This window comes from Uloborus diversus, chromosome 8 (genome assembly GCF_026930045.1).
Source record: "Uloborus diversus isolate 005 chromosome 8, Udiv.v.3.1, whole genome shotgun sequence".
Lineage (NCBI taxonomy): Eukaryota > Metazoa > Arthropoda > Arachnida > Araneae > Uloboridae > Uloborus > Uloborus diversus.
Window position 1 is genome coordinate 51335717 of NC_072738.1, and position 19831 is coordinate 51355547.

A 19831-nucleotide genomic window follows, 5' to 3' on the forward strand; every position below is an offset into this window, starting at 1 on the left:
TGAAAGGGAGAAGATAGCGGCTAAAATTCTGATTATATTGTCTCATTGGTTCAAAACCGCTTTTCAAAGCTCTTTAAACCATGTGCTTGTCCAAAATTCTTTTGCAGAACTTTTATTATGGCTATTTCAATTTGTTATTTTTCCCGCAATAACAAAAAAAGAACTTCATTTGACTAAGAGCCACAACTGCTTGGCTACGAGCCGCTGAGAATTATCTTGCTGAATTGAATTTTTAACATAAAGTTCCACGCGCAGAGGTTATTTTATTTTGCATCATTTAATTATTCATTGTCGAACTAAGCGTAATTACACATGAAAAAGTTACATCTTGCAACGTCGCTTCAATTTCCTGTCCTAACAAAATAGAATTCCCAAGGAATACCTAACGAGAGAAATTAAATTGCTCAAATTTACTTTATACGTCTTAATTAGACTAGCAACGCTTGCCTGGGAGTTTCCGATCTTTTAATTGCTTTGTCATAGCTAATTATCGAAAGTCATTAGAGAATTTCTAATACTTTCGCTCGAATAATTTTCCAGAGTTTAAAGAAGTCATTAATCCTATGTCAAGATAAATTTTCTCATTCTTGAAGTAGTAAACGCGAAATTTAAAATTTTGCAGCTGAATTCATATTTATTTCCTTTTGTTGGATAATTTTTAATGCTTTTCAAATTCAAATGCGTTCAAGCGAGTTATACTCTTATCGTAATAACCAGCAACCGAATTTTTATTTGGCTTAGCACTAACTTTAAAGGAAAAAACTTCGAAAAAAGAATGTCGCTGATTGAAAATGCATGAAATTGCGATGTAACAAAAGCTTTTAAAACTTACATTTCATTATTTGTACTGTTGAAAAGATTTTTCTGAAAATACACGAGAATCTTTTAGAAATCATTTATTTTGAGATTGATGAAAAATAACAGAGAATTCAAATCATTAAGGCTTTTTAAAAATAAGAAACGATAGAGTTTTTTAAAATATAGGGCAGACAGACTACTGAATGCTCACTTAAGGGTAATTTCTTATACAATATTTTTTAAGTGTCTTTAAAACTTGTAGCACTTGACCCCTGAATGTAACAACTGAGGATTATATATGTACGTATTTTTTTTAAAAAAAGTGAGAACTTTAATGACTCTGAATCAACTTTTTGGGGGCAGAAGTGAAAAAAGGTGCCCCATCTCAGTGAACGAACGCCACAATCAGTGGACAAACACAGCATTTTCTAGGCATGTTTATTCTGGAAACTAGCAAATTGCCCGTCACGATATGGCGGGTGAAATTGCTTCTACATTTGAACGAAGCCATTGCCTGTTTGTTGTTATTTTGATAGTTTAAATTTTAACCCTAACTGCAGTGGATTAACCGTAAACTCCAGTAGATAGCGTTCACTGTTGACCACTTTTTCGTTTCTTCATTCTCCTGAAATGACAGTTTTACCAGCAAAACAGTTAAGTTACCGGATCCAGTTCAGTCATGTCATAATAATGCCTTTACTTCCATGGTAGAGATTAAGAAAACACATTATCAAATGATCATGCCTTAGCGAGAGTTTCATTGTTGATGACGTCAGGAGCATTACTTTATCATTGGCTATGATAAATATGATGATGTATAGAAAGAAGTTACTACTCATCCAAGAAAGATGCTCTGAATCCTATTTTTTCAAAAGAGAAAAAAATGAAGTAAACGAACTGTTCATACACGGGGGGGTATTCTCCCCCTAGTTGGAATACCCTATACCAGCAGAAGATAGCTTCACATACATAGAGGCAAATCGCGTTTTTGCCTCCATGCACAGGGGAGATTCAAAACAGAAATAGAAGGAAATAGCTCGTGTGGGAATCAAACCCTCAACCTCCGGCAGACGAAGCGAAGCTTCTACCACACAGCCACAGTGTTAGAAGTTAAGGAACATTTTTCTGTGAATATTATTGAAAAATGGAGTATTTACATTACAGAAAATTTTTACTGGGAAAAATAAGCAATCGCAGATCCATTCAGAATACAACTTGATTGATGGTGTGATGCGTATAGTTGTCTTCTACCGCTTTTACCTCGAGTCCAATTTGTATAGTGGAGTACTGTGAACAAAAAAGGCCAGTTTCAAATCTAACTATTTGGAATTCGTCTTTTTAATTTACTACAGCTCTCCTGTTTTTTTACCATAAAATCTTGAAATAAAATAAGATTTTAAAGTAAAAAGTACTGTAAAATATAATTGCATTTCCAACAAAGAGCTGTATGTATAGTGCACATTGATAACAAAAAGTATTATAACTGGAATTAGAACCTCTATTACTGGAGAGGCCGAAGCATCCGCCATTTTGGTTCAAGCGTACAACAGGGAAAGCTACCTTTATTGGCAATCATTCGCCAAACAGTGAACAAGAGAGTCAGAGAGCGAAGATGAATATTAGCGAAATTTTAAAAACAGTTGGTGCCTTTTCCAGGCTACCAGTCACTTCGCGGGCTATTAATTATCCATTTCTTAATTCTTTCTGCATCTGCTAGAAATCTGAATAGCTGAAATCCTTTTTCGGAGCTGTTTGCAAACTAACAGTTGAACAACTACCTATTTGACTCAATTCAACACATGCTAAAGAAATGTAAACATCAGCAGCAATGGTATCTCTACAAAGCACTGGATCAAGTTTCCTCGAAAATGGCGGATGTGTCGGCTCCTCCACTATATGGGCCTTAACTGGAATGTAAAAAGAAATAATGTAGTGTGCAAACTAAGCTAAAAAGGTTCAGTATTGATTATTTTAAGACTAACGTGAGAACTAAAAACTTCCAAATATTGTAAATAATTTTGAAGATAAACGAACAGGTTGTTAAAGTAAGCATTCAAACGTTATTAGAAAAAAAATTTTGTGCTTTAACTTACTGAATATACCTGCCTTGCCTTCAAAATTCGAGTTGAACCGAACCATTGCTTCGGTCACTCGTCTGATCTGTGCTAATTCTTGTATTAGCTACCAGTTTGTTTGGCACTCTTGGCTTCCTTAAGATGTTTTCCACCTCCAGGTCAGTAACTCTTATGTCGGGCTAATAAGTGCTTATGAGCACGAAACTGCAGTTCTCGGATGGATTTGACTGCGCTGGCGGTGTATTTCATGTTCTTCTGCCTTAACCCTGGCTATAGGGCGGTAACTAACTAAATAAAAAGTTTTAATATTTGTTTTCATTTCAGAACCCCAGAAAACTTACCTTTCTTTCCCCCTTTTTAATAATTTTGAAGCTCATGCACGATCTAAAGACATAAATATTTTTTTTTTTCAAATTATTTTTCCCGTATTTAGGCTGCCAATGCACAGCTTCTTTGCTTTTAGAAGCTGCTTATCTAAAATATCGTTTTTTTGGCCCAACCAAATTATATGTATCACAATCTCAGACAAGCAACGAAATCCGTTCATGCACTTCAAAAACATTTTATACCTTCTGCTAGAAGTATTAAATAAATGTAAAAATATCATTGAAAGATTTTTTTTTAATGCCGATAGGTTTAAGCAAAGTTCCCCGAGAAAGAAAAATGTTTTCTTTGTTACCTTTGTTGAAACACAGTAAAACTGTCTTCACCTTTTCCCCAATTGATTAAATTTGCGTGAGAAAAGTCTTTTTCTTTCATGTTACCAGAATCTTTCAAAATGCGTTCAGTCATCACAAAGTGCAAAAGTAATGATCAAATGCGTCTTTGAACTAACGAATTTTCCCTTTCATTTCTCGGATGCAAGTTTCTAATAATTTTCTCGTAAGTTTCGCTAATGAGTGCGGCTTTGAAGTATTTCTTTTATCATTAAAGTTTTTCTTTTAGTGTTAGAAATTAATGCTGAACTTCAGAATACAATTTTAAGTAATACAACCGAAACTTTCATAATCTTTTGCCATTATTGATTCCTAATTTTTTTACGTTTTTTTCCTTGTATTTTATATTTTTAAATAGAGTAGAAACTAGATTGATCGTTTCTATAGGAACCTTCATATTTTGAAAAATAGAAAATGAAAAACACGAATGAATTTAAAGTTTTATTGCATGAAAAAACATCAAAAGCAATAAATTTCCTGTCAACATGAAGAAAACTTGAAGAGAAAGTGTGAAGTAGAAGAAAGATGAACAGATTCGTCGATCTGCTTAAATATCAAGAAATTTTGTCATATGCATTTTTTCCCTTCTTTAAACAAAAATTAATTCTTAATATTTTAAATATACATATTTTTTTTTATCCTCCAAATAATTAAACGAGCCTGCTTTAAAATTGTCTAGAGCAGCGTTTCTAAGCCCTTTTTTGATCCATGGATCGGTTAAAATTGCTGAAAAATATTCACGGACCGAAACGATCCCCCCCCCACCCCCAAAAAAAATATTACTTAGCATTCAAGAACTGCTCTTATAGAAAACATTGGATTTTTACAGTGACATACTTGCGGTAACGTTTAAATACTTTGATTAGTTGATATTGTAATTAGTACACCTAATTAAATAAATATATTCGAAAAATTAGGACATTAAGAAAAGTAAGGGCAAAACCAAAAAAAAAAACAGTGTACACAACTGTATTACTATTATTATTGTTGTTACTTTTGAATTAGGAACTTTTTTTAACACGGACGGGTAAAAATCTCCGACGACCGGCTAGTTTTTTCGCTGACCGGTGCCGGTTCGCCAGTTTACCGGTTTAGAATCGCTAATTTCGAGACCAAACTATAGCTCAGAAATTAAAGAAATTTGATTGATTCATAAAGTGATTTATTGAAAATGATAAAATGATAACATTTAGAAAGGATTCTGTGTGTTTTTGCATATTTTTAATCTTTTTCTTTCTGAATAAGTTTGCTTATTAAAAGGTGAAAAGTCAATTTACCGAGGAATTCTGTCATTTTCACATTAGTTTTAATTATTTTTTAATAATTTAAACTACCAATGACATAAGCCTTAACGACTTTGCGTTGGCCAAGCTTATGGAAAAAAAATTAGCCTTTTGCACTATGTTGGACGAGTGGAAGCCGTATACAAATCGACTGCTTTCATTATGCATTTCTTTTGGGGAAAAGGTGAACAAAATAGTTCTTTGAAGCACAAAAAATTATTCTTTTTTCATGAGAAATATATTTCCCGATGGATAATATGTGTCCCAAATATCGTGAAATGAAATTGTAGGTAAACGAACATCGCCAGATGTTGCTAGTAGCACAGTGTAAACTAATTCCGAAACACTTAAAATACACCGCCAGCTCAGTTATTCCATCAAGTAACTTCAGTAACTTACTACAAAATAATTCCGAAACGTTACTGATTATTTCCGTGGAACGTTGCGGGATTTCACGGGTTTTCACCATTTTCTCAGTAAAATCAATTGTTTTTGGAAAAACGTTTCCTGAATTGCTTCAAGTTGCTCGAATGTAGACTCCTCAATGATGTGAAAAATATTTTTAGCTACCAGTTTAAAGATTAACTGAATATGTTTATTAAATGTATCGTCTGAATTCATACAAGTTCGAAGTTCATTGGTTGACTAAGTTCACAGTGAGAGTTTATCTCAGGATGGGTTGTTCATTTTTTCCCCCGAAAGATTAAAGGGTAACTTACGAAGGTTACTGTTTTTTAGCAGAAATTGGGCGCAGGAGCTGCCCACTATTTTTCGGGAACGCTTCTGAATTGAGAATAGGGTGCATGTTCTACTCTGCCATCTAACACATCATTTGATTTTGATATCTTTAATAATAGTGTAAAGTAGAAAAAAAATTCTCTTCGCATTAAAATAGCCTTTTTTCATCTAAACAAAAGTGGAATTGCTTTCAAACATTTTGATTTGTCTTTTAAATAGTTTATTTTTAGACAATTCATTGCTACGAATTAATATCTTAAACTTTTATCATTTTTTAATTTCGCTTTGTTAAGGTTAACACTGGCTAAGAAATCTGCTATTTAGGTTAAAACTTATTTATTTATATTTTTAAATCCCCTGTTTACGTTGCCTTATTAGTATTCTAGCTTGTTTACACTAGCCCCATGACATGGGGCTAGTGTGGACAGAAACAACATGTTTTGAAAAATTGTTTATTAAATAACTGTTCGGCCAAATGTTTTAATATATCTATTAAAATAAGTGAAAAAGTGCAAATTATTGTAAAAAAAACTATTAAGTGCATTAAAAACAGTATTTAGCATATTTTTTTTTTTTTTTTTTTTGCAAAAATGCAAAATTTGTCCTCACTAGCCCCCTTTTCCCCTAACCCTTATATAACCGATTCCGATCTTTTTATAAATATATAGTATAAAATACATCAGTAAAATATATCAGTAAAATAGTAGTAGGTCACACGCAGATTATTATGACTGTTTTTTTTTTTCTATCTTTAAGTCCATCGGGTACAACTGTCTCTTTAACCGGTGTTAACTTCATCAAGTCACCTGAAGATTAACCCCAACTTTAGGAATTGTTGCATCAACTTTTACTCTTTTTTTTTTCACTTTTACTTACTCCTACTTACTCTTTTTTCGCTACACAATTTGAGAGAAAATAATAAAATTTTAAAGCAATGTTTCTACTGTACTCTAAAGCGCTTTTGAAAGCTAAAGTTCCTTATCGAATCACACTTTGATGCACTTTGCAACGAGTGGTAGAAATCGAGTTTCAAGGGAGATATAAAATTTCGATATTTTCCTTCACAGGTCATAAACACCGTTCCTTGTGATAAATCTCAGTGCTTTTATGAACTTTCGAAATTCTGGTGCTTTAAGAAGACCCTTTAATCACAGTACTTGAGGATTATTTTCACTTAAAGTCTACCTGTTGAGAATCATAAATATTATCGGTCGGAAAGAGTTTTTTTTTTTTTTTTTTTTCCACATCGATTGGTTAAATAGTTGAAAGAAATTATGCTGCTTTCAGTAGTAATATTCGAGTTCTGTTCAACTAATGTAACTGCTTTAACTCGAATAAAACCTTTATTTTAAAATATGGCGTGTATATTTCAATTAATAAATTGCTGCAATTGTACTAATGCTTTAATAATTATTATATGTAAAATTTATTGTATATGAACAAGTAAAAATGGCTATTTTTCACCAAGTTGCACAAATTTGTAAATACGTTTTTTGAATTAGTAATTTCCGTAGCTTAACTTTAAACACCTTTTTATCGCAGTTAGTGTCTTGAGCTTAAATCTGCAGATTTCAAAAACGATAACTCAAAATATTATCATCTTATTTCTATGAAACTTTCAGGTTTTGTCTCTATACTCTTATCTAGAGAATATACAAAACTTAATCGTGACAGCAATATTTTATTAGTGAAGAGTTTATCTAAAAATATCTAATTAGTAAATTAAAAAAAAATCTCACATAAAGGCTTCGATGAGCTGTAAAGTATTTATTTTTAACAGGTCCTCGAAGTTGTTTGTATGCGCCTAGGCAATTTTTTTCTTTTTTTTTCTGCAAAGTGTTCTTTTTTTTTTTTTACTTTTTTTTTTGGTGACGCTTTATGTTTTACAAAATTACCTGAAATGTTTTCAAAAATACTAGTTTATTAATAATTTTTACTAAAACTGAATAAAAATGTCTACAATGTTTATAAATATCGCTTTCCTAGAAAAGAGTTCCTAACATGTTCGACACCTTAAATATTTATTCGAAGATATTTAAAGTAAGAAAAACATATAATGGAGATTGGAGGTTTGTGAATGGAAACAATAAAGAATATTATAAAGAATATTATACCAAGTAGCAAAAGAGTAAAATTTATATTTCTATGACACATTCTTTACCTACGATACATCGGAACAAAAAATACATAGGGCGAAGGTAGTTTTAAGCCATTATGAATTCAAAATATTTACAATTAAGCACTATATACTTTTCTTAGCGTGTTTGCTCGAATCAAATCAGTATCTCCGGAACCTTCAAAGAAAACTAAAGTAGATTTAATATATAATAGCTTGTCACCTTCCTGCTTTGACAAGAAGTCTCCAAAAGCATTATTGTAATCATAAACAAGACAGAATTGCAAGCACGTATCATGACTCTAACTAGCCTGCAAAATAGTCAAAGCAATGAATTCCGGAGACTTATTCGCTCTCGTTGGGAGCTTAGATTCGTTCTCATTGTGAGCTTATTAAAAATAAATACAAACATAAAAGACACATAATGCCACATAAGTAAACTTTATAAAATGGTTGAATACAAAAAATCACTGCTGGGTAATACTCTGCTGGTAGTAAAACATCCACCTCACCAACAAAAGGTTATTAATTGCGTAAAATATCAACAAGAGTGTTGGATTTTTTACAAAACGTTTGCATCATTTTATTATTTTAAAAAAAAGTCTGATTTTTTTCTCAAGCAGTTTGTTCTTTAGCTGAAATAGAACATAAGAACTATTATTTATTTGCATTCCTTCTCACAAGTGTACCCTTCTTGTGTGATGAATTTCGGTTATTAACTGCCTCACTTTTCAAATCATATACCAAACCTCTTCTCATTTATTTAAAAGTCATCAAACCTGAAATGAATTCATCGGAATTTATATCAAAATATTTTCAGCAAAGTATAGTCATTTCAAGACTGCCTGTTCAGTACTCAACGCGGCCTCCCAGGCCCAAACTATTCATCTAAATGACAGTCATAAAGATACCTATCTTAACTGCCTTCCAAATATCTTCGAAAATGGCTCTTTGCATAGATGGTCAATGAAGTTTATTGTGGGTAATGGAGGCGACGCAGAAACCGAGGTCTTAAAATTTTTATAAGACACTCAGTTAGCTTTTAGTGGAAGGTTTCAAAAGAAATATTTTGGGGTGATTTTAAACTTTTTAGGAATGATACTTATTTTGAGATGAGTTTATTTTACTACTTAGGAAGTTTGAAAGCCGATGGCTTACGGAATTCTTCTTTCTGTAACAAATATTTAGAATTTAGAATTTTATCATAAATCATTTATGCATAGTAGATTTTGCTCGAAAATGATACTCAATAGAATTTGTGATATGTATATAGATGGTTAATTTTTCACAAATCATTAATGTGTAGCTAGATTTGCTCGGAAATGGTAATCAATACAGTTTGTGATACGTATATGGATGGTTTACGTCGTAAAAATATCAAAGAAACACCATTTCGATTGTAAAAAAAAGTTATGGCGACAAATTATTTGTTAAGTAACTTTTTTTACAGTCAAAGCACTCTAAAAGCCTTTGATTCAGTTATCTTTTTTTTTTGTAAATAAGAACATGAGAATAACTAAAAACTGTAAATGAAGACGAAATTTTTTTAAAATAAATACATAATAAAGAAGTAACTTAAATGAATATAAAAAAACAAGTAAAGTTAAAATAAATAGCTCCTTCAATACAAATAATTAAGTAAATGAAAAATAAATAAATGAAAATTTAATGAAATAATAAATAAATAATACATAAATTCAATTAAATTATTAAAAAAAGTTTTTCTAATCAAAGATTTCAGCGAGGCAATCACTCCAAATTTTTTAAAAGATGTAATATAAAATGAGCTCTAATAAATATGAATCGCAATATTTTAAAAGGTATACTATAACACATGGAACAAGCACAAAAAATATGTAATCTATGTAGTAAGAACTTGGAGTGATTGTAATCTTCTTTACTAAAAGTAAAGGATCTAAGAACAAAAATCCGGATCTGGATGTATGTCTGAGACGCGCCTAAGGACTGTTCTGTTGGTTTTCATAAAATGTGGCCCTAAATTAGCTTAGAGCATAGTTCTAATAAAAGTATGAATAATATCTAAAAATTATCTATTCCCTGAGAATATTAAGATAAATAATAAGCTTTAAAGTGACCATAATAACTGTAAATAATTATTGTCATGAATAATTCGACAATTCAATGTGGTACATTTGGTATTGTAACAATTAGGTAATTTCAATGCAAGTGCCTGCTTCTTAATTGACCACAAAAAGTATAAAGAATAATTCTTTATTTTATAATTTGAAAATTCAAAGTAAATAATTTGTTGGTATCATATCTATAACATATGGAGTATATTCATGCAAGCTAATTTATGTATTTTTTGCAGGAAGTGTGTTTGGTGGAACAGAAGATCGAGTTTTGAAATATTTTTGGTCACTCTTTGCCTACTTCTATTCGTAATCTCAACGGCGCTCATCATTGTTAATATTCTTACTGAAAGTAAGTGCATCCATTTTATAATACTTATCAAGAGCTTTAGAACAATCCTACAACACAATTTTTATAATCATATTCATCAACTTATTTCTGAAACCGATTCACTTAATCTCTGAACGTTTCACTTACAAACGTTACATTCCGTTTTCAAAACCTACGACGCTCAGAGTTAAAGTGGATGAAGTCAAAATGGACTTCAACCTCTTTAACTCTGAATAACTCATATAGTGTCCTTAGTCGAAGTTAATATTGACTCTAAACGCCTCATTTACAAACGTAACACTTCGTTCCCAAAATCTGCTGGGATAAGAGTTAAGGTGGATACAGCCGAAATTGACATAATCCACTTTAATATGGTGTGCTTAGTCGATGTTATTACCGCTGAGCGCCTTAATTACAGACGTAACACTTCATTCCCAAAATCTGCTGCGATCAGAGTTAAGGTGGATACAATCGAAATGGACATGATCCACTTTAATATGGTGTCCTTAGTCGAAGTTATTACCGCTGAAAGCCTAATTACAAACTTAACACTTCGTTCCCAAATTCTGCTGCGATCAGAGTTAAGGTGGATACAGTCGAAATGGACTTGATCCACTTTCGTTCTGAATGCTTGATTATAGACTCCTTAGCTCAGGTTATTTTTTTCAACCATGTTCATCAACTTGTTTCTCCCGCAGAGAGGAAAAAACGTTCCCCCCTTACAAACTGAGTCAATTTAACAGATTTCAAAACAAATCTAATTGCATGAAATTTGCAAAATAGTCACGATTCATATCCTTCATCGTTCACCTAAACAGGAAATCATGTGCCTTTTGAATTTAAACAGGCAATTTCACCCGTTCATATGAAAACTGATCTCATATGCTTTGTGTTCTCTAAAATTACATCCTCTATTCAAATGCAAAGGCAAAAATGTTGTGGAAATCTCAAAAATGAAGTGTATGTCCCAGTGGAGAAAAGAAAATGGAATTCTAACACCGTTTTTTTTTTTTTTTTTTTTGTTATTTATTTATTTTACTAGAAGAAAATGGTATTTGCATTTATGCATTCATTTCTCGTCAAAATCTTAAATTCTACTTAAGACGGAATTTTAAACTGTGGGTAAAAGTATTTTAAATTTGCCATACAAAACGTGTTTATCAATGAATACGACGACTAATGCATTATTTTCAGTTTTTCCAAAATCAATAATATAATTTCTCGTAGCAGTTTCTGAAAAAGCTTCCTTTAAGAATACGTTTAAGTTTGATTTTAAAAAAAATGGTTTAAAAATTACACTAGTCAACGTTTTTTAATATAACTTACGGTGAGTTGAATTTTCAATTATTTTATGGTAAAATAGACATGATGAATTTAAAAATATAGTTAGTTTCTTCTACTAAGGGTCTTTTTACACAGTTGCAGCAACTTCCTGCTAATTCTCCGCCTACTCACAGGTTTAACACAAGTATTGGCGGAAGTCGTTAAGTTTACAGAGCTGAGGTCACTGACGTCATGCAGTCTGGATAATCTCATTGAAAAAGAAAATCTGAAACGAGGTGCAATTATTGCATGCAATTATCGGCGACACTGCGCAATTTCCCAATATAGAAATACATGGAGTTGCAGGCTTGCAGGAACAAGTTGCAGATGGTTGCACCGTGTAATAAGACCGTAATCATATTGGAGTACTTTGTGGTTGAAAAAGAAAAAAAAAATGTCATTATACAATGATATTGTAAAAATATTTTAAGTATAATTGAAATCTACTGATCTTCGGCAGAATTTTAGTTAATGATAGACTTATTTCATTTTAAGTGCTTTGCATAATTCATCAAGTGTACGCGGGGCAAAGTAAAGTGTAGTTCATTTCGTTTAATTATTCTGTCATTTATTAAATCTGAAACTCATTGTTATTAATTTATTTGATTACTTTCTTTCGCTAAATAATTTATTTATTCAGTCATTCACCATTTTATTTACTCTTCACATATATTAGTTAACTGTTACAATTACTTATTCGCTTATAGCTACATTATCTAATTATTTGTACATTCATTTATTTTTCGAATAAAAGCTATTTTATTAGAAAAATCTTTCAGTTTTTACTTTGCCCAATAAACATAATGAAAATTTTCTCATTTTTAAGGTACAAATTCATTATCAAAAATTAAAATTAATGTTTCGATGCAAGTTTTACTATAAAATACATTGATTTTTCGCTGTGTTCCGTAACTTTCAAAATAAATTTCCTTTTTTTTTCATTTTCAAAATAAATAAATAAATAAAAATCCACTATTTCACTTTGCCCTACATTCCTTCGTGATGTAAGTGTATAGGTAAACACTGTAGTTAGTTAATTTTGTTTGATAATACACCCAAGCTCTTTTTGTGCTTTTTTTTTTTTTTTTTTTTGCGGTATATGAAATTTTTAATCTTTGATTGGGATTCAATTGACGCTAGTGTGTATAAAACGGCCGAAGTTATTTATACAACGAACGATTTTTTTAATGCGGTCCCTATCCACCGCACCAAAGGAGCTTTGGAGTATTCGTTTCTGAAAACCCTCACGGAACAGCAAGGTTTCTGGACACTGGTCGTTTAACATGCAACGAATCCGCTGGGAAAGAAACGAAACGTTTGCTATATATTTGTCTTTCATTGAAACAAAAAGTGGTAACCAAAAGCATACACGCAGAAAACCAAGCTAAAACGTTTGGATAAATCATTGCATAAACATTTATTTTTAAGACAAATTATCAAAATTTGATATTAATCGTTCTAGTGTTCGCCCAATGGCCGAAATTCAGTCATAACCACAACTCGGAATTTGAGGAAAACATGTGTAAATTTTCAAGTTTCCAACATTTTTAACTCTGTTCATATGCATTTGCCCAATGTATACATCTCTTAATACACAATTTTATGTACACTTACACTACAAAATAGTAGTTTTTTATTCCAATTTAGTGGTTTTACAATAAGCTGATTAGTTTACGCAAAGAAAAAGGCTATGTTGCCAAATGGTAGGCTCACGCTTGAAAGTTTTAAAATTTCATACAAATTTTATCATCGTAAGAAACATGAGTAATGTTAATGTAAAGTAGGTAATCTTTACTAATAATAAAGCAGAAAGTCTCTCTGTCGGGATCTCTATCTGTCAGGATCTCTATCTGTCAGGATCTCTATCTGTCAGGATCTCTATCTGTCAGGATCTCTGTCTGTCAGGATATCTCTCTGTCCGGATATCTCTCTGTCAAGATCTCTGTGACGCGCATAACGCCTAAACCGTTCGGCCGATTTTCATGAAATTTGGCACAAAGTTAGTTTGTAGCATGGGGGTTTACACCTCGAAGCGATTTTTCGAAAATTCGATGTAGTTCTTCTCCTATTCCAATTTTAAGAACAAAATTATCATAAGATGGACGAGTAAATCACGAAATTATCATAACGTGGAACCGTAACATGGGTACAAGCCAATTGGAGAGAAAATTCGCCACACAGACGAACAAAAAGACATTTTAATTTTTCTATTACGAGCAAAGCCGTGCGGGTACCACTAGTTTTATATAAATTAATGCTAAATCACTCTTCTTCATGTTGGAAAAGTATTTTAGAGAAATAAAAACATAAATTTGGAATGTTCCATGGAAGAGATATTGAAATTAATGCTGTTTCATCCTTCGGCTTACAGTTTTGATTTTACGAATGCTACCAAGTTAGGTTTGCCCCAAGTATAGTTAAAAACTCATATAGCATACTTTTTTGCATAAGTTCTCCTCTTTTTTATTTATCAAATGCAACAAGTCGGTTTTCTTTCTCTTGAAAAACCACCCGCTGTAGGCGGCATTGAGATACCGTAGGTGGTGAACGGGGGTTTGCGAGCGAATCGAGCAGAGGACGGAGCCCCCAGTATAAAATTAATTACTAACTAACTTTCATTTGGATTTTTTTCTGGTGAAAGCCACTCCAATTGACAAAAAGCCGCAACTTCAAAAGTTGATGATTTTGATGCTTTTTTTTGACAATTACTGTACAAAAGCTATCAGCTTCAATTTCCGCTTTATCATATTCGTAATCTACGCAAAAACTGAAGATAATGACACAACACTCAGCTTTATCGCGGAAATGACGCTATTTCCCCAGTACTTGGCACACATGCCAATTACTGGGGACTAGCAAAATTGAAGCACCAGTAAATGGCACCCATCACTATTTTAAAATTCCAAATAGGGACGAAAATATACTTTTACACAATTAAAGTAACACCTTTCAACTAAACAAAACTTTTGACAACGAAAATTTAAAACATATTTTAAGTCAAATTTTAACGGATTTATGTGCATGCTTCCCTTAAGCCAGAGAAGAAGCTTTTGCAACAAAAATGGCTGATTTGACACAAGCCACAATTGTTTCTGCTGTCATTTAGTAACATGAATTGAAGTTATAATATTTAAAATTAATGTACATTCAGTTGGTATATAGCCTTCTTTTTCAAAAAAATTGGATACGAGTCTTTTTTTTTTAGGACATTTTTGTTGGAAGTGCCAATTACTGGGGGTGTTATCCTAATTCACAAATTTTTGCTTTTTTTTAACGTTGTTTTTTGTACTTTAAAGCCTAGCATTATTCGATTTTGTTTCGCACAATATGTGCTTGCAAAGGAACACATTCTGTTGTATCAGGCGTTACGCTAGCGCACCCATAGCAACACTACATGCAGCTTACTCGACAGGCGAGGTAATCTATCCAGAGGCTACAATTTTTTCTTTGCTGTAGATCGGAATCGGAACTCGTCGAGCGAGATTCAGAAGTCACCTCATTGAAGCTGAGAGTGCAAATAAACTGGTAGGTAAAGTACATTTTTCTGCTGTATGTTTACGGCATCTCACTGGTGAGATAAATTTCTTCATCCACCAGTTTTTAAGCACTCTCAGTTTCAATGACATGACACTTGCTTCATTGTTCGAGTAAGCCTAGTAGAGCGCTGTTGTGCTCAGTGATAGTAATCTCGGAAACCATTGAATCGCTTGGTCGAATCACAAGTACAGCGCGTGCCACGTTCAGCCCGCGAAGTTGGTCCAAGTGGCCCGTTGGTTGCTTGAAGAAGATCAGAAATTAGAGTTAGCTTCTGTGACAACAAGTTGGAGCCGAATAGTCAGATACTGGATACTGAAAAACATGCATTTAATAAGATAGGCATCTAGTAGTTGATAACAATAATTTATTATAACTTTCTTTATTTATCGATATTTTCCCATGTTATTAAATTCAGCAAATAATTTGAAATTTTATCTTTGTCTTGCAAGAATGATTTTAATGTGAAATGCACGGACAATGACCGAGAAAATAAATAGAAAAATAGTATTTAAATTATAATTAAGAACAGACAAAAACTCAACTTAATCTAAGACCCAAATTAATGTTTTGTTAAATCTTTGACGAAGTCAAAAAAAAAAAGTTTACAATCAGCCACAACTGCTACTTTCGTACAGAATACCGCTCAAAGCACGCGGCCTACTACTGCGACTGACATTTCCTCTCCTAGATCTTAACACATTGAAAATTATTAAAACACTTTTAAAAAAAACAAATAAATAATTCCAAAAAACCAGTAAACTTATCTAAGAGCAAATATTGCCTATTGACCCATCTGGACATTGTTAAAGGCGAAACTTCACACTGTCGGCTATTTTTCGAGTGCTTTTTCCCGATTTAGACAAGGCAATAATTTTTCCTTTTAGCAAATTATCACCGGGAAGAGCCATCAATTCTACATGACTAGCAAGACAATGAGGTTTTATTCTATGTGTCTGTGAAAAAGTTGTGCATGTTAAATTTTTTTTCTGAGTTATTGTTTTACAAAAGGCAATGGCTAAACGCAGAAAGAAAGAAAAAAAAACAGAAGTATTTTAAGTGTAGCTTTTAATTTTAAAAGTTCTCTAAAATATTCTTTTATTAGACAACGAAGTAGTGCTTCGCATTATTTGCACGTTGACGTTTGAACGATATCCACAAAAAAATGACGGTTGCAATATTGTGTTGTTCTTCTGCAGAGACATCGAATAAATTTATGCATTTAAAAAATTCATAGACGAAACTCTAATGTAGAAAAACCACGTCACAATTGATTTGCTTATTTTGTTTAACATTTTTTTTCTATTTTTACGAAGAAACCAACTTTTATTAGTTATGTTTTGAAAAGTGTACGGTCCCCTAAAGAGGGAAAAAAATGAATTTTTATGCATAGTTCGAAAACTACTGAATACTTTGAACTCAAATTTTGGATTGGACAAAAAAAGCAAATTTTCTGAAGGAAATGAATACAAAAGGTTAAAAGGAATCCCGAGATTGAGAAAGATTCAACGCTTAGTCGAATTACAATATTTATCCTGTTAACCAATCGAAATTTTGTCACGTATGACTTCATTTAGAACATTTTCTTGGTCCAACGTATTTCCAAAGTCTTTTGACAGTTAAAGGTCCTGCCAACCTATCAAGCAGCAAGTATAGAACTCGCTTATATAAGGACGACAAAACTCGGAAACTAATCTTTTTTTGATACATGTAACTTTTTTCCTTTGTTCCTAAACTCAGATAAGTGTTTATACTATGTCCTTTATGTCTACTTTTAGATCCTATTGCTATATGGCAGACATTGCAAAAAAAATCTCTGCTACAACATATTGCAAGGAGAGCGTTAGCAGAAATACTATAAATGTCGTTCACTGTTAAATAACACACTAAAAAAATCCAAAACGCTGCCGATTATTTCCTTGGAACGTTTCGGGATGTCATAGTATTGTATTCATCTTCCTGCGAAAAATCAAGTGTCTTTGTCAAAAAACTTTTTGAATTTCTAGAAGTTTTAAGAAAGATACTTCTCACTGCTGGGAAGATATTTTTAGCTACCAGTATAAATGTTAAGCCTTGCAAATAGTTTATATAAATTTATGTTTGAGACGCGTGTGTCGGCATCTCTGTCGTCAAGGCAACAAATAGCTTTGGTTAAAAATGGCTTGTTCGGAAGATTTGGAGAGCAAAGTTTGCAATGTGAGAAGAGCAAATAAAATTATTATCCTGTTAACCTTATAATCTATGGAGTCAAGTCCTTTGCGAGTCTTCTTAAGTATAGCTACAGGTTTTTAGTATAATTTCAATAAGGCATGAGAATGCAACAATAAAGGTTAACTGAACGCATTTAATTAATGTGTCAGCATTGTTCGCCTATGGACAGTTCAAAATGACTAAGATCTTTATAAGTGCAGATAAAAATCTAATTTCTGTAGTTGCGCAAGCGAGCAGGATTCATGGTACTCTAGTGCAATTTTGGTTACTGCTATGGCCATCATTGTAAAAATCTTTTGGAGTTTTTCTGGCGAAGCAGGAAGATGAGAAGCTATAATATTACACGTACGTGAGGTTCTAGATGACACGACAGGCTTTCACGGAATGACGGCTTTTCACGTGAGGTTACGGAATTCTTCAGAAATAAGCCAGGATAATTTCAGGATGGTAACTCAATTTTAGCAGAATACATTTTTTTTTTTTTTTTTTTTGCAAGATACGCTCCTTGCAGAAGTTGGGCGCATTAGCTGCACATTATTTTCCAGGAACGTTTCTGAATTTTTTTACAATATATAAACGAAAGTCTGATTTAAATAAAAGGCAAAATTTGTCAAAAAAGCGGAAACTCAATAGGGGCGTGTGTTTGCCAATGCCGCAGAGAATCAACGAAAACAAGATTAGTACACGAAAACCAGGAACGCAAATTGCTTTTTTCTCGGCATACCCGGTGGAACTGGAAAACTCAATAAATGCAACAGCAGTTAAAAATCCATCAGCATGGATTTTGCGAGGGATTTTTTATGGAACTGTCGAGACTTTACTCCGTGGTTCAAAATATGAATATTCCTTATTTAAAATACCTTAAATATCGATTTCAGAAAGATTCCGTATGTTCCACAAGAAAAAACTGGCATTTGGGAGAACTTCTTCAAGAGGATGTCTCACTATGTAGGACAAATATTCGATGAGACACCGTTTGGCTATAGAAGGCGGACAAAATTACGAGAGGTGTCACTTTTGTATTTGACGGTGTCTTTCATCAAAACTCTTCATGTGGTGCCCTAGAAAAACGCGCGCAGATATACTTCAAGCCTGATTAAAGTCGTCTCCTCTTAGGAGCCCTTTACAATCTATGTATCTTAAGACAGATAATGGAGTTCCGTGTAGAACTAAACGAGCCTACTTTCCCGTATACCCATACTATTTTCTAGTACCTGATCAATATTCTCAAAAAACGAACAAATAAAATAGCAGCACCTTCTAAACAAAGCAGCTAATGCACTTTTTTCCATTAAAAAATTTTTTAACAGCTTTCAAAACTAATGAATAATAATTAAAATTAAAAAACTCATTAAAATAAATATATCACATCAAAAAAAAAAAAAAAAAATCGTTTCTTTTTCCCCTGCTTTCAAAAGTAAATTTTTTTAATGAATTAATGCACTTACCAAAATAAGTAAAAACAATAAAATGTCAACTTAAAGAAATAATTTTCATTTTGAAAAAAAAAAAAAAATCGTCTGCGCATATCTTTATGTTGAAACATAAATGATTTTGAGTTTATCCGCCGAAAACTGAATACCTAAATTAAAACTTTAGCGTGAAAATAAAATCAAGTCATATCAAAAATAACTGTTTCACAGTTAAAGCCATAGTTGTGGAGTCGGAGTCGGAGTCAGTCTCATTTTGGAATAAAGGAGTTGGAGTCGAATATCCAAGAATCGGAGTCAGTCATTTGTCCTCCGTGTATAATTTTTTGCCAAAGCTATGAAATCAGAGTCGAAGTCGGGGAGTCGGAGTCCGATTAATTGTCGGGCACAGGAGTCCGAGTCGGAGTCAGGTGCCCATAAATTCTAGGAGTCGGAGTCTGAAGTTTGGCGTCTAGAGCTATTTCCAACAAAATTTGTTTGAAATAAATCCGCCTTCAAGTACGGAATCTACATTGATTCTCAGTTTCCCCGTAGGCACTAAGGGATTTGAATTGTTCAAAATTGAACGGAAAATTGTTTAAATCAAAAAGATATTTTATATACAAGTTTTTCATCAAAAGCTTTTTCCTACAAAGTTTGTTTCAAGCAAATTTGCCCCATAGTTCGGAATTGACTTGAATTTCCCCGTAGGCGTAATGTTAAGTTTTTTTGAACTGTTCAAAATTGCACAAAAATAGTTCAAATCAAATATAGGAATGAGGTGTCCTCGCCGAGATCTTTCGAACAAAAAAAATTTTTTTTCGAATCGTACTATTCACTCAAAAGTTATTAAGGGGGGGGGGCGGCAGACAGACAGACCGACCGACGGACAGACCGACAGACATTTTTCCCCATCTCAATACCCTACTTTCCAATTTTTAATTTTTCGATATTTATTTAATTATTTTATTTATTTTTGACTTTATTTTTGTTTTTCGCGATATTTTTAAGATGCATTGGGCCTTCTTTCATGCTTTTTTCTTATTTTTCTGACTTTTACTGGGAAAGTAGGCTAAAAACTGTAAGAGCGCGTTTAAGAGATTGTTGAAAGCATTACTAGAATCTTTTAATGAAAGAAAGTAACTGGAAAACGCATGGTACAGTATATCCTTTCAAAATAGATGAGTTGGGGATTTCTCTCTAA